This window comes from Ovis aries, chromosome Y (assembly GCF_016772045.2).
Source record: "Ovis aries strain OAR_USU_Benz2616 breed Rambouillet chromosome Y, ARS-UI_Ramb_v3.0, whole genome shotgun sequence".
NCBI lineage: Eukaryota > Metazoa > Chordata > Mammalia > Artiodactyla > Bovidae > Ovis > Ovis aries.
This window is the reverse complement of record NC_082741.1, coordinates 9,966,952-9,979,811: the sequence shown is the minus strand read 5'-3', so window position 1 is coordinate 9,979,811 and position 12,860 is coordinate 9,966,952. Positions and strand designations below refer to the sequence as shown.

At 40.6% G+C, this 12,860-nt stretch overlaps 1 pseudogene; it reads left to right on the top strand.

Annotated features, from left to right (window-relative positions):
- The window catches only part of LOC132657160 (MYND-type zinc finger-containing chromatin reader ZMYND8-like), a 53,642-nt pseudogene extending 51,946 nt beyond the window's left edge, over nucleotides 1–1,696 (top strand).
- Nucleotides 1,697–12,860: the final 11,164 nt, after the last annotated feature.

Sequence of the window (12,860 nt, the reverse complement as noted above, 5' to 3'; positions counted from 1 at the left end):
AAATCTCACATTCATACATAACCACTGGAAAAAGCATAGCCTTAACTAGACGAACCCATGTTGCAAAGTAATGTCTCTGCTTTTGAATATGCTATCTAGGTTGGTCATAACTTTTCTTCCAAGGAGTAAGCATCTTTTGTTTTAATTGCTGCAGTCACCATCTGCAGTGATTTTGGAACCCAAAAAAGTAAAATCTGACACTAATTCCACTGTTTCCCCATCTATTTCCCAGGAAGTGATGGGACCAGATGCATGATCTTCATTTTCTGAATGTTGAGCTTTAAGGCAACTTTTTCACCCTCCTCTTTCACTTTCATCCCGAGGCTTTTTAGTTCCTCTTCACTTTCTGCCATATGGGTGGTGTCGTCTGCATATCTGATGTTATTAATATTTCTCCCAGTAATCCTGATTCCAGCTTGTGCTTCTCCCAGCCCGGGGTTTCTCATGATGTACTCTTCATAGAAGTTAAATAAATAGGATAACAATATACAGCTTTGACATACTCCTGTTCCTCTTTGGAACCAGTCTGTTGTTCCATATTCAGTTCTAATGCTTGCTTCCTGACCTGCCTATAAGTTTCTCAAGAGACAGGTCAGATAGTCTGGTATTCCCACCTCTTTCAGAATTTTCCACAGTTTATTGTGATCCACACAGTCAAAGGCTTTGGTATAGTCAATGAAGCCAACTTCTTTTGTTCAAATATTATCATCCCACCTCAAGAAGTTAAAAAAAAATGTTTTGTCCCAATCTGTCTAAACTTGGTAAATGATCTAAGGTACAATGGGATCTTAGTGATGTGCTGATGGGTCTCAGAGTCAGCCACCCCACTGAGCCTGCAGGCTGGGCCGTCTCCCAGCTGGACGGAAAACTCGTTTGGCTCTTCCTTCAGTGTTGTCACATCTTACTCATCCACAGTGTAACTTGTTGCAACGCACATGTCCTTGTAGCTCCCTTAGGTCTTACTCTGGTTCTTTCATCCTTCAGTTGGCCCTGTAGCTTTTCCTTACTGGGAGCCAGTAGATCTTAACCATTAAACCAGCTGGGTTTAACCATTCTGGTCCTCCCTCCTTTTCCTTTGGCTGGTTTAGGTATAAGTCTGTTTTCAAGTTGCCTATACAGTGATGAAAGAAACTCCATTAACAGAAGTAAGTAGAGAATGCCAAATCTCAGTGCCTTTTTTAGTGCCCAAGTTTGAACATAACAACGACCTGGGGTACTCGGAGTCTGATCATGCAGCAAGGGTGCCTGATACCAGTACTGCATAAGAAACCTCTTCCTCAATGAGTTAGTACTTTTCCCCACTAATCTTTATTTCCTCTGAGCATGATGCCCTTCTGTTTTTTCCAGCTCTTGTTATATCCTTAAAGACCCCAAAATTCAGGTCAGTAAATGGTGGCAGGATTTTTCCCCTGTGTGTTGGGGGGAGTCGGGAGAGGAAGGTGGCTTCCTGGCGGAGCAGGTGCAGATCAAGTAGAAGCGGGTGGGCAGGAATGGCCAGGCATGGTCAGGAATGCTAACCACCCCCCCACCCCCGCTTTCCTCTTGGCTTTCCTCCTGCCCAAACCATTCCTGGAGCAGTAAATCCAGTTATTGGAGAGGCAGTGAGGAGAAGCAAGGGTCAGCCTGCTCTGAGCATAACACTGGTACCAGTTCAAAGAGCCTCATCCCAAAAAAGTCCGGCCTGGACACCTGCTGAGAATTGGGACATGCTGGGACACAGGCCACCCACCCTGCAGAGAGAAACAATACAGACACCAGAGAAACCAGAACCAGCAAACAGACGTGAGACAGGAGGACCATCACCCTCATACTTGGCCTCTGCACCTGTCTCATGTTTGGCACTACCCTTGATGAATACTGTTCCACCCATATGGAACCTTTACTTTATATGTAAATAAATGTATAATTTGTGAATGTCATCGAGCCTAGAGTACCTTCCCCTTTTCACATTTGTATTAACTTTAACGTATAAAAAAGAGAGAGAAATAAACAAACAAACAAACAAACAAAAACCGCACCCAACAACAAAAAGAATGGTTGGATGCTGGAGAAAGGATGGCCAGCCAGCCATATGTCACAGGGGTACCAAGAGGGCACAGGGGTCACTTTGCCGTGCACAGCTCCTCCTCTGTGATGCCCCTTGAGCTGTTCGCATTTGTGTGTTTGTACACAGCATATTGGGATCAGGAATTTCCAGCACAGAGTTCAGTGCTGCTATGGACACATCACATGTACCCATTGGCCCCTTTGAAATACTGTGTTACCATGATATAAAAGGGAAGCTCTCTGGACCAGAAGGGTATGTGGAGGAGCTCATTAATTTGATGTGATTTCTATGATGACTCTACTCCGATAAAAGGGAATAAAGGAAAACCAGAAACACCCCAATCCTTGTTTAGAGATGATTAAGTAGAAGCAAGCCCCGTTCAGCTCAGTTTGCAGAAGAAAAGACAGTAGAAAGTATTCAAGTCAGAAGCTCTGAAACAGTTTTTCTTTGCTTTGTGGTTCCCTTACAGACACTCACAGCTTCTTGGTGAGAGATGACCATGCTTCACGGGAAGTGGGAAGTCAAAGGCGAGACACACCCGGAGGACATTTGAGCCTGAGATGAAGCGTGTATGTAATATTTATACGATGGAATTTTATGGTTTCATGTCAGCGTGAAACAAAGGCAGTTTGACAGGAAAGAGACCGCCACTTTGCCATTACACTACATGTGCTGTAGTACCATTTTGCGTGTTGTGTAAAACAAGAAGCATTGAACAAAGCAAAAGGGTGATATATGTCTATGAGAAAAATTAATTGTACAATATCATTCCAGTACATTTTGTTGTACATTTTCGTTTTGTTTCCTTTCTCTTCATTATTGATAAGAGGATGTGAACTCTACAGTTTCCAGCTAGTTACTCATATTAGAAAAGAAATTAAGAAAAGAAAGTACTAGGAGGAAACAGGAAAGAACATCTGTCAACTGCAATTGTCAAAAGAACCAACCAACAAACAAACAAACAAAAATAGCCTAGCTGGCCTTATTTGTGAAGCATAATAGTTTTTAGCATTTATTTTCTTCTATAACATTTGTATTAAACTTAAATATCTTTTTTTATGATGGTGTTTCTCTGTGACTGAACCAGTGGGTTCACATGGTATTTCGGGTTCTCCCCACACCCTAATATTTTCAGATTCTTCACCTTATTTAAATTAAACTGTTTTGGGGAAAATGCCTTGGTCATCCTCAGATTTGCAGTGTTCCATTTGATCGGTATGGCTGTATCAGGTTTGCACCAAAGATGGAGACGGGGCCACATGAGGTTGTGAACATTTTTCTCCACCTTATAAATAATGGCCCCCACTGGGAGCTTTCCTGGGAAGTCCAGTTCTTGGGGATTTACTGACAGAGATGGAGACAGAAGGGAAATCCTGGGTCAGTCTCAGAAGAACACTGGGAGGGAGTGAATTTGTCTTTCAGTGGCCAAGATGGCAGCCTGGACTAAAAGGAGCTCTGTGGGCAACATGTGACCTTGACTCTGCCCAGGCACACACTTGTCATTTCGTCTTCATGGGTCACCTAAGAGGTTTTTTTGTTGTTGTTGTTGTTCAATCATTTAAACATCTGAGCACTCCTCAGCTCCATGGCTAGACAAAAGCCGGGCATGGGCCCCTCAGGCCATCCCTAGCTGGTGCTCTGAAAGGAATAGAATGGGACTGATTGAGAGAGGACTTTACAAGAGCTTCCCTCTTCTTCTTTCTGGGTATGGGAGCCTGGCACGGGGAAGGTGACAGGTCGTGTCACAGCCCCCAGATGATGGATATTCAAGTTGCCTGCAAACACCAGCCTCTTGCACAACTGGCCTTTGAACCGAAACCTAAAGATGGTGGGGACTGAGCATGATGTCTTGGGCAGTGATTTCTAACGCTGGATGAATGTTAGAATCACTTGACAAGTTTTAAAACAATAGTAAATGTCCAGGTGCCACCCTCTCTCCCCAAATAATGGCATCTGACTCTCTGAGGTGGGGCTGGGGCATCTATAAACTCATCAGGTGATTCTGCTAGCAACTAGATCTCAGAACCTGTACCCTGAACGTCCCACGTAGAAGGGAGAGCAAATAAAAAACACCTGAGGGGGTGTCTGGATCTTTAAAGAAGAGAAGAAAGGCTACAGAGGCCAGAATAAGGGATTTGGCATTGGAGATGGGGCTGATGAGATCAGAGAATGAGGAGAATTCGAGGGGTATGGAGGTTGAATTATGACCCGAAGGTAGGAAGTCAGGGCAGCTGGCATTTTTAAAAACCCTTATTGAGATAGTATTTAAAGGGTATACTTGCTTCGGATAGTTTCCATTTTACTTTTAATATAATAAATGGGATGTATCAAAAATTGTCCCTTTCACCAGTTTTTAAGTGTGTGATTCACTGACATTAGTCAAAGCTGGGTTTAAAACATGTAAATCAGCAGGTAAAGGAACATGATAAGTGGCCATCAAACCAAACAAAACAGATAGAGTCCGCCTGAAAAATAACTCAGAAATAATAAAAAATCTTGAATATAAAATGGAGTTACAGATAGCCTGGCGACAAGGAGTGAGAAGAGGCAAAAAATGTTTTAAAAGGACCTAGAAAACATAAAATGGAGTCAATCAATAATGAATAATGCAATCAGTGACATCAAACACACTCTGGAGGGAACCAACAATTAATAAAGGAGGCAAAAGATAGGATAAGTGAGGTTGAAGACAAAATGATAGAAATAAATGAAGTAGAGAGGGAAAAAGAAAAAACGAATTTTAAAAAATGAGGACAACCTCAGAGAACTCTGGGACACTGCTAAATGCCCCAGCATTCAAATGAAAGGAGTCCCAGAATAAGAAGACAAAAGAAAGGCCATGAGAAAATTCTTGAGGAGATAATAGTTGAAAACGTCCCTAAAATGGGGAGGGAAATAGTCACCAAAGTCCAAGAAACCCAGAGAGTCCCAAAAAGGATAAATCCAAGATGAGATACCGCAAAGCATATATTAATCAAATTAACAAAATCAAACACACAAAATACAAATATTAAAAGCAGCAAGAGAAAAACAAGAAATAACACACAAGGGGATTTCCATAAGGAAACCAGCTGATCTTTCACTAGAAACTCTTCAGGCCAGAAGGGAATGGCAGGACGTGCTTAAAGTGATGAAAGAGAAAAACCTACAACCTGGATTACTGTACCCAGCAAAGATCTCATTCAAATATGAAGGAGAAATCAAAAGCTCTAAGACAAGCAAAAGCTGAGAGAATTCAGCACCACCAAACCAGCTCTTCAATAAACGCTAAAGGATCTTGTCTAGACAGGAAACACAAAAAGGGTGTATAAACTCAAACCCAAGATAACAAAGTAAATGGCAATGGGATCATACTTATGAATAATTAACTTAAATGGAAGTGGGTTGAATGCCCCAATCAAAAGACAAAGACTGGCTGAACGGATACAAAAACTAGACCCCTATAGATGTTGCCTACAAGAGACCCACCTCAAAACAACGGACACATACAGACTGAAAGTGAAGGGCTGGAAAAAGATATTCCATGCCATTAGAGACCAAAAGAAAGAAGGAGTAGCAATACTCATATTGGATAAAATAGACCTTAAAATCAAGGCTGTGAAAAGAGACAAAGAATGTTACTACACGATGATCAAAGGATCGATATGAGAAGAAGATATGACAATTATAAATATACATGGACCCACCATAGGTGGTCATTTAACAACACCGTATGTAAGGCAAATGCTAACAAGTATGATAGGGAAAATTAACAATAGCACAATAACAGTGGGAGACTTTAATACCCCACTCACACCTATGAATAGTTCAATGAAACAGAAAATTAACAAGAAAACACAAACTTTAAATGATATAATGGGCCGGTTAGACCTAGCTGATATCTATAGGACATTTCACCCCCAAAACAATGTGTTCCATCTTTTTCTCAAGTGTACATAGAACCTTCTCCAGGAGAGATCACATCCTGGGCCATAAATCTAGCCTTTGTAAATTCAAAAAGGTTGAAACCATTCCAAGCATCTTTTCTGACCACAATACAGTAAGATTCGGTGTCAATTATAGGAGAAAAACTATTAAAGATCCCAACAAAAGGAGGCTGAATAACACGCTTCTGAATAACCAACAAATCACAGAAGAAAATTAAAAATGTGTGTAGAAGTGAATGAAAATGAAAACACAACAGCCTAAAACCTATGGGACACTATAGAAGCAGTGCTAAGGGGAAGGTTCATAGCAATACAGGGTTACCTCAAGAAAGAAGAAAGAAGTCAAATAAATAACCTAACTCTACACCTAAAGCAACCAGAAAAGGAAGAAATGAAGAACCCTAGGGTTAGGCGAAGGTACAAAATCTTAAAAATTAGGGCAGAAATAAATGCAAAAGGAACAGAAGAGACCATAGCAAAAATCAACAAAGCTAAAAGCTGGTTCTTTGAGAAGATAAATAAAACTGACAAACCATTAGCCAGACTCATCAAGAAACAAAGGGAGAATATTCAAGTCAACAAAATTATAAATAAAATTGGAGAAACATCAACAGACAACACAGAAATACAAAGGATGAAAAGAGACTACTATCAGCAACTATATGGCAATAAAAAGGACAACTTGGAAGAAATGAACAAATTCTTAGAAAAGTATAGCTTTCCAAAACTGAACCAGGAAGAAATAGAAAATCTTGAAAATCCCATCACAAACACAAAAATGGAAACTGTAATCAGAAATCTTCCAGCAAAAAAAGCCCAGAACCAGACAGCTTCACAGCTGAATTCTACCAAAAATGTAGGGAAGAGCTAACTCCTATCCTCCTGAAACATTTCCAGAAAATTACAGAGGAAAGTAAAGTTCCAAACTCATTCTATGAGGCCACCATCACCCTGATCCAAAATCAGACAAAGATGCCACACAAAAAAGAAAACTACAAGTCAATATCAATGATGAACATAGATGCAAAAATCCTTAACAAAATTCTAGCCAACAGAATCCAACAACATATTAAAAAGATCACACATCATGAGCAAGTGGGCCTTATCCCAGGGAGGCAAGGCTTCTTCAATATGCACAAATCAATCAACGTGATACAGCAAAGTAACAAATTGAAGAATAAAACCCATATGATTATCTCAATAGATACAGACAAAGCCTTTGACAAAACTAAACATCCATTTATGATAAAAACCATCCAGAAAGCAGGAATAGAAGGAACACACCTCAGCATAGTAAAACCTATATATGACAAACCCACAGCAAACATTATCCTCAATGGTGTAAACTTGAAAGCATTTCCCTTAAAGTAGAACAAGACAAGGGTGCCCACTCTCAACACTACTATTCAACATAGTTTTGGATATTTTGGCCACAGCAATCAGAGCAGAAAAAGAAATAAAAGCAATCCAGGTTGGAAAAGAAGAGGTAGAACTCTCACTGTTTGCAGACGACATGATCCTCTACATAGAACACCCTAAAGACTCCACCAGAAATTTACTAGAGCTAGTCAATTAATATAGCAAATTTGCAGCGTATAAAATTAACACCCAGAAATCCCTTGCATTCCTATACACTAACAATGAGAAAACAGAAAGAGAAATTAAGGAAACAATTCCAATCAGCATTGCAACGAAAAGAATAAAATACTTAGGAATACATCTACCTTAAGAAACAAAAGACCTATACATAGAAAACTATAAAACATTGATGAAGGAAATCAGAGAGGACACAAATAGATGGAGAAATATACCATGTTCATGGATTGGAAGAATCAATATCGTGAAAAAGAGTATACTACCCGAAACGATCTCTAGAGTCAATGCAATCCCTATCAAGCTACCAACGGTATTTTTCAGAGAACTAAAACCAATAATTTCACAATTTGTATGGAAATACAAAAAACCTCGAATAACCAAAGAATTCTTGAGAAAGAAGAATGGAACTGGAGCAATCAACCTGCCTGACTTCAGGCTATACCTCGAAGCTACAGTCATTAAAACAGTACGGTACTTGCACAAAGACAGAAACATAGATCAGTGGAACAAAATAGAAAGCCCAGAGATAAATCCATGCAACTATGGACACCTTACCTTTCGCAAAGGAGGCAAGAATGTAAATAGAGAAAACACAATCCCTTTAAAAAGAGGTGCTGGGAAAACTGGTCAACCACTCATGAAAGAATGAAACTAGAACACTGTATAACACCATACACAAAAATAAACTCAAAATGGAGTAAAGATCTAAATGTAAGATCACAAATTATCAAACTCTTAGAGGAAAACATGGGCAAAACACTCTCCGACATAAAACACAGCAGGATCCTCCATGACCCACCTCCCAGAGTAGGGGAAATAAAAGCAAAATAAACAAATTGGACCTAACTAAACTTAAAAGCTTTTGCAGAACTAAGGAAACTAGAAGCAAAGTGAAAAAGACAGGCTTCAGAATGGGAGAAAATAATAGCAAATGAAGCAACTGACAAACAATTAATCTCAAAAATATACAAGCAACACCTGCAGCTCAATTCCAGAAGAATAAACGGCCCAATCAAAAGGTGGGCCAAACATTAAACAGACATGTTTCCAAAATAGACATACAGATGGCTAACAAACACATGAAAAGTTGCCAACATCTCTCATTGTCAGAAAATTGCAAATCAAAACTACAATGAGGTACCATCTCATGCTGGTCAGATGGCTGCTATCCAAAACTCTAGAAACAATAAATGCTGGAGAGGGTGTGGAGAAAAGGGAACCATCTTACACTGTTGATGGAAATGCAAATTAGTACAGCCACTATGGAAATCAGTGTGGAGATTCCTTAAAAAAAAAACAAAACACTGGAAATAGAACTGCCATCAGTCATTCAGTCAGTTCAGTTGCTCAGTCATGTCTGACTCTTTGCGATCCCATGAATTGCAGCATGCCAGGCCTCCCTGTCCATCACCAACTCCCAGAGTTCACTCAAACTCACGTCCATCGAGTCGGTGATGCCATCCAGTCATCTCATCCTCTGTCTCCCTCTTTTCCTCCTGACCCAATCCCTCCCAGCATCAGAGTCTTTTCCAGTAAGTCAACTCTTCTCATGAGGTGGCCAAAGTACTGGAGTTTCAGCTTCAGCGTCATTCCTTCCGAGGAATACCCAGGACTGATCTCCTTCAGAATGGACTGGTGGATCTCCTTGCAGTCCCAGGGACTCTCAAGGGTCTTCTCCAACACCACAGTTCAAAACATCAATTCTTCAGCACTCAGCTTTCTTAACAGTCCAACTCTCACATACATGACCACTGGAAAAACCATCATCTTGACTAGACGGAACTTTGTTGGCAAACTAACGTCTCTGCTTTTCAGTGTGCTATCTTGGTTGGTCATAACTTGTCTTCCAAGGAGTAAGCATCTTTTAATTTCACGGCTGCAGTCACCATCTGCAGTGATTTTGGAGCCCCCCCCCCCAAAATAAAGTCTGACACTGTTTCCCCATCTATTTCCCATGAATTGATGGGACCAGATGTCATGATCTTCATTTCCTGAATGTTGAGCTTTGAGCCAACTTTTCCACTCTCCTCTTTCACTTTCATCAAGAAGCTTTTCAGCTCCTCTTCACTTTCTGCCATAAGGGTGGTGTCATCTGCATATCTGAGGTTATTAATATTTCTCCCAGCAAACTTGATTTCAGCTTGTGCTTCTTCCAGCCCCATGTTTCTCATGATGTACTCTGCATAGAAGTTAAATAAGCAGGGTGACAAATATACAGCCTAGAGGTATTCCTTTTCCTCTTTGGAACCAGTCTATTGTTCCATGTCCAGTTCTAACTGTTGCTTCCTGACCTGTATATAGGTTTCTCAAGAGGCAGGTCAGGTGGTCTGGTATTCCCATCTCTCTCAGAATTTTACACAGTTTATTGTGATCCACACAGTCACAGGCTTTGACATAGTCAATAAAGCAGAAATAGATGTTTTTCTGGAATGCTCTTGCTTTGTCAATGATCCAGCAGATGTTGGGAATTTGAACTCTGGTTCCTCTGCCTTTTCTAAAACCAGTAGGTGTATCCACCTACATTCCATGTGGTTGTAAGTAATTGAGACTTAAGTACCATCTAGGTGCATCTAATTGATTGAGCCTAGGTCACATGGTTACATTCTGACTGCAAGGGAGCTTGGGAAAATGAGATTCAGGCTGTTTCTAGTGCAGGTTCATAAGATGAAAAATTAAACCACTGACTAAAAAGTCTTCCAGGTCTCCTCATTGCAGGCGGACACTTTATCCTCTAAGCTACCAGGGAAGCCCCGACACACTACTCACTGCAGACTTGTCCAAAGTCTGTTTATCAGTCAGGTCAGTTTTCCAAAGGTAAATTCACCCTACTAATGAAAGGAGAAGGGTTTAGTAAGTCAAGTGGTCTGTGCTCCACTGTGTTAATTTGGCTAGGCTGGGACTACATTTCCCAGAAACCTTTTCTTTGATTTCGAGCTCAGCCAGTCTGCTCAGTGGCTTCTTTGTGTCCGATTCTTTGCAACGCCATGGACTGCTGCAAGTCAGGCCTCCCTATCCATCACAACACCCGGAGTTTATTCATACTCATGTCCATTGAGTCGATGATAACATCCAACCATCTCACGCTCTGCTGTCCTCTTCTCTTCCCACCTTCAATCTTTCCCAGCATCAGGGTCTTTTCTAATGAGTCAGTCTTTCACATCAGGTGGCCAAAGTATTGAAGTTTCAACTTCTCCAATGAATATTCAGGACTGATGTTCTTTAGGATGGACTGGTTGGATCTCCTTGCATCCAAGGGACTCTTGAAAGTCTTCTCCAACACCACAGTTCAGAAGCATCGTTTCTCCAGCTCTGGCATCCACACATGACTACTGGGGAAACCAGAGCTTTGACTTAGGTGGACTTTTGTTGGCAATGGAATGTCTCTGCTTTTTAAATAAGCTGTCTAGGCAGCTCATAAGTTTTATTCCAAGGGGCAATCATCTTTTAATTTCAGGGCTGCTGTCATGGTCTGCATTGATTTTGACGCCCAAACTATAATTTGTCACTGTTCCTGTTGTTTCCCCATCTACTTGTCATGAAGTGATGGGACCAGATACCATAATCTTCATTTTCTGAATGTTGAGTTTTAAGCCAACTTTTCCAATCTCCTCTTTCACTTTCCTCAAGATGTTCTTTTGTTCTTGCTTTCTGCCATAAGGGTGGTGTCATCTGAATATTGGAGCTCATTGATATTTCTCCTGGAAATCTTGATTACAGCTTGTGCTTCATCCAGTCCAGTGTTTCTCATGATGTACTCTGCATATACATTAAATAAGCAGGGTGTCAATATACAGCCTTAATGCACTCCTTTTCCTATTTGGAACCAGCCTGTTGTTCCATGTCCAGTTCTAACTGTTCCAGTTCCATGTTCTGACTGTTGCTTCTTGACCAGCATACAGGTTTCCCAGGAGGCAGGCCAGCTGGTCTGATATTCCTCTCTCTTGAATTATTTTCCACAGTTTGTTGTGATCCACACAAAGGCTTTGGCATAGTCAATAAAACAGAAGCAGATGTTTTTCTGCAACTCTCTTGCTTTTTCAATGATCCAATGGATGTTGGAAATTTGATCTCATTCTTCTGCCTTTTCAAAATCCAGCTTAACATCTGGAAGTTCATGGCTCACATACTGTTGAAGCCTGGCTTGCAGAATTTTGAACATTACTTTACTAGTGTGAGAGATGAGTGCAATTGTGCAGTACTTTGAACATTCTTTGGCATTGCCCTTCTTTGGGACTGGAATGAAATCTGATCTTTTCCAGTCCTGTGGAAAAATTTGCTGGCCTATTGAGTACAGAACGTTCACAGCATCATCTTTTAGGATCTGAAATAATTCAGCTAGAATTCCATCACCTCCACTAGCTTTGTTTGTAATGATGCTTCCTAAGGCCCACTCGACTTCACATTCCAGGATGACTGAGTCTTGGTGAGTGATCACAACATCATGATTATCTGGATCATGAAGATATTTTGGGTATTATTCTGTGTATTCTTGCCACTTCGTCTGAGAATCCTCTGATTCTGTTAGGTCCATGCAGTTTCTGTCCTTTACTGTGCCCATCTTTGCATGAAAAAATTCCTGCATGCAAAGTTGCTATCTCTAATTTTCTTGAAGAAAACTTGAGTCTTTCCCATTCTATTGTTGTCCACTATTTCTTTGCATTTATCCCTGAGGAAGACTTTCTTATCTCTCCTTGTTATTCTTTGGAACTCTGCATTCAAATGAGTACATCTTTCCTTTCCTACTTTCATAGCTATTTGTAAGGCCTCCTCAGACAACCATTTTGCTTTTTTACATTTCTTTTTATTGGGGATGGTTGTGATCGCTACCTCCTGTACAATGTCATGAACCCAACCCCTGTCCATAGTTTTACAGGCTCTGTCAGATCTAATCATTTGAGACTATTTTTCATTTCCACTGTATAATCATAAGGGATTTGGTTTAAGTCATACCTGAATGGTGTAGCGCTTTTCCCTACTTTCTTCATTTAAAGTCTGAATTTGGTAATAAGGAATTCATGATCTGAGTCAGTCAGCTCCAGGTCTTGTTTCTGTTGACTATATAGAGCTTCTCCCTTGTTGGCTGCAAAGAAAATAATTAATCTGATTTTGCTATTAACTGTCTCGTGATATCCATGTGTAGAGTCTTCTCTTGTGTTGCTGTAAGAGGGTATCTGCTATGACCAGTGCAATCTTCTGGCAAGACTCTATTAGCCTTTGCCCTGCTTCATTCTGTACTCTAAGGCCAACTTTGCCTGTTACTCCTGGGACTTCTTGACCTCCTACTTTTGCAT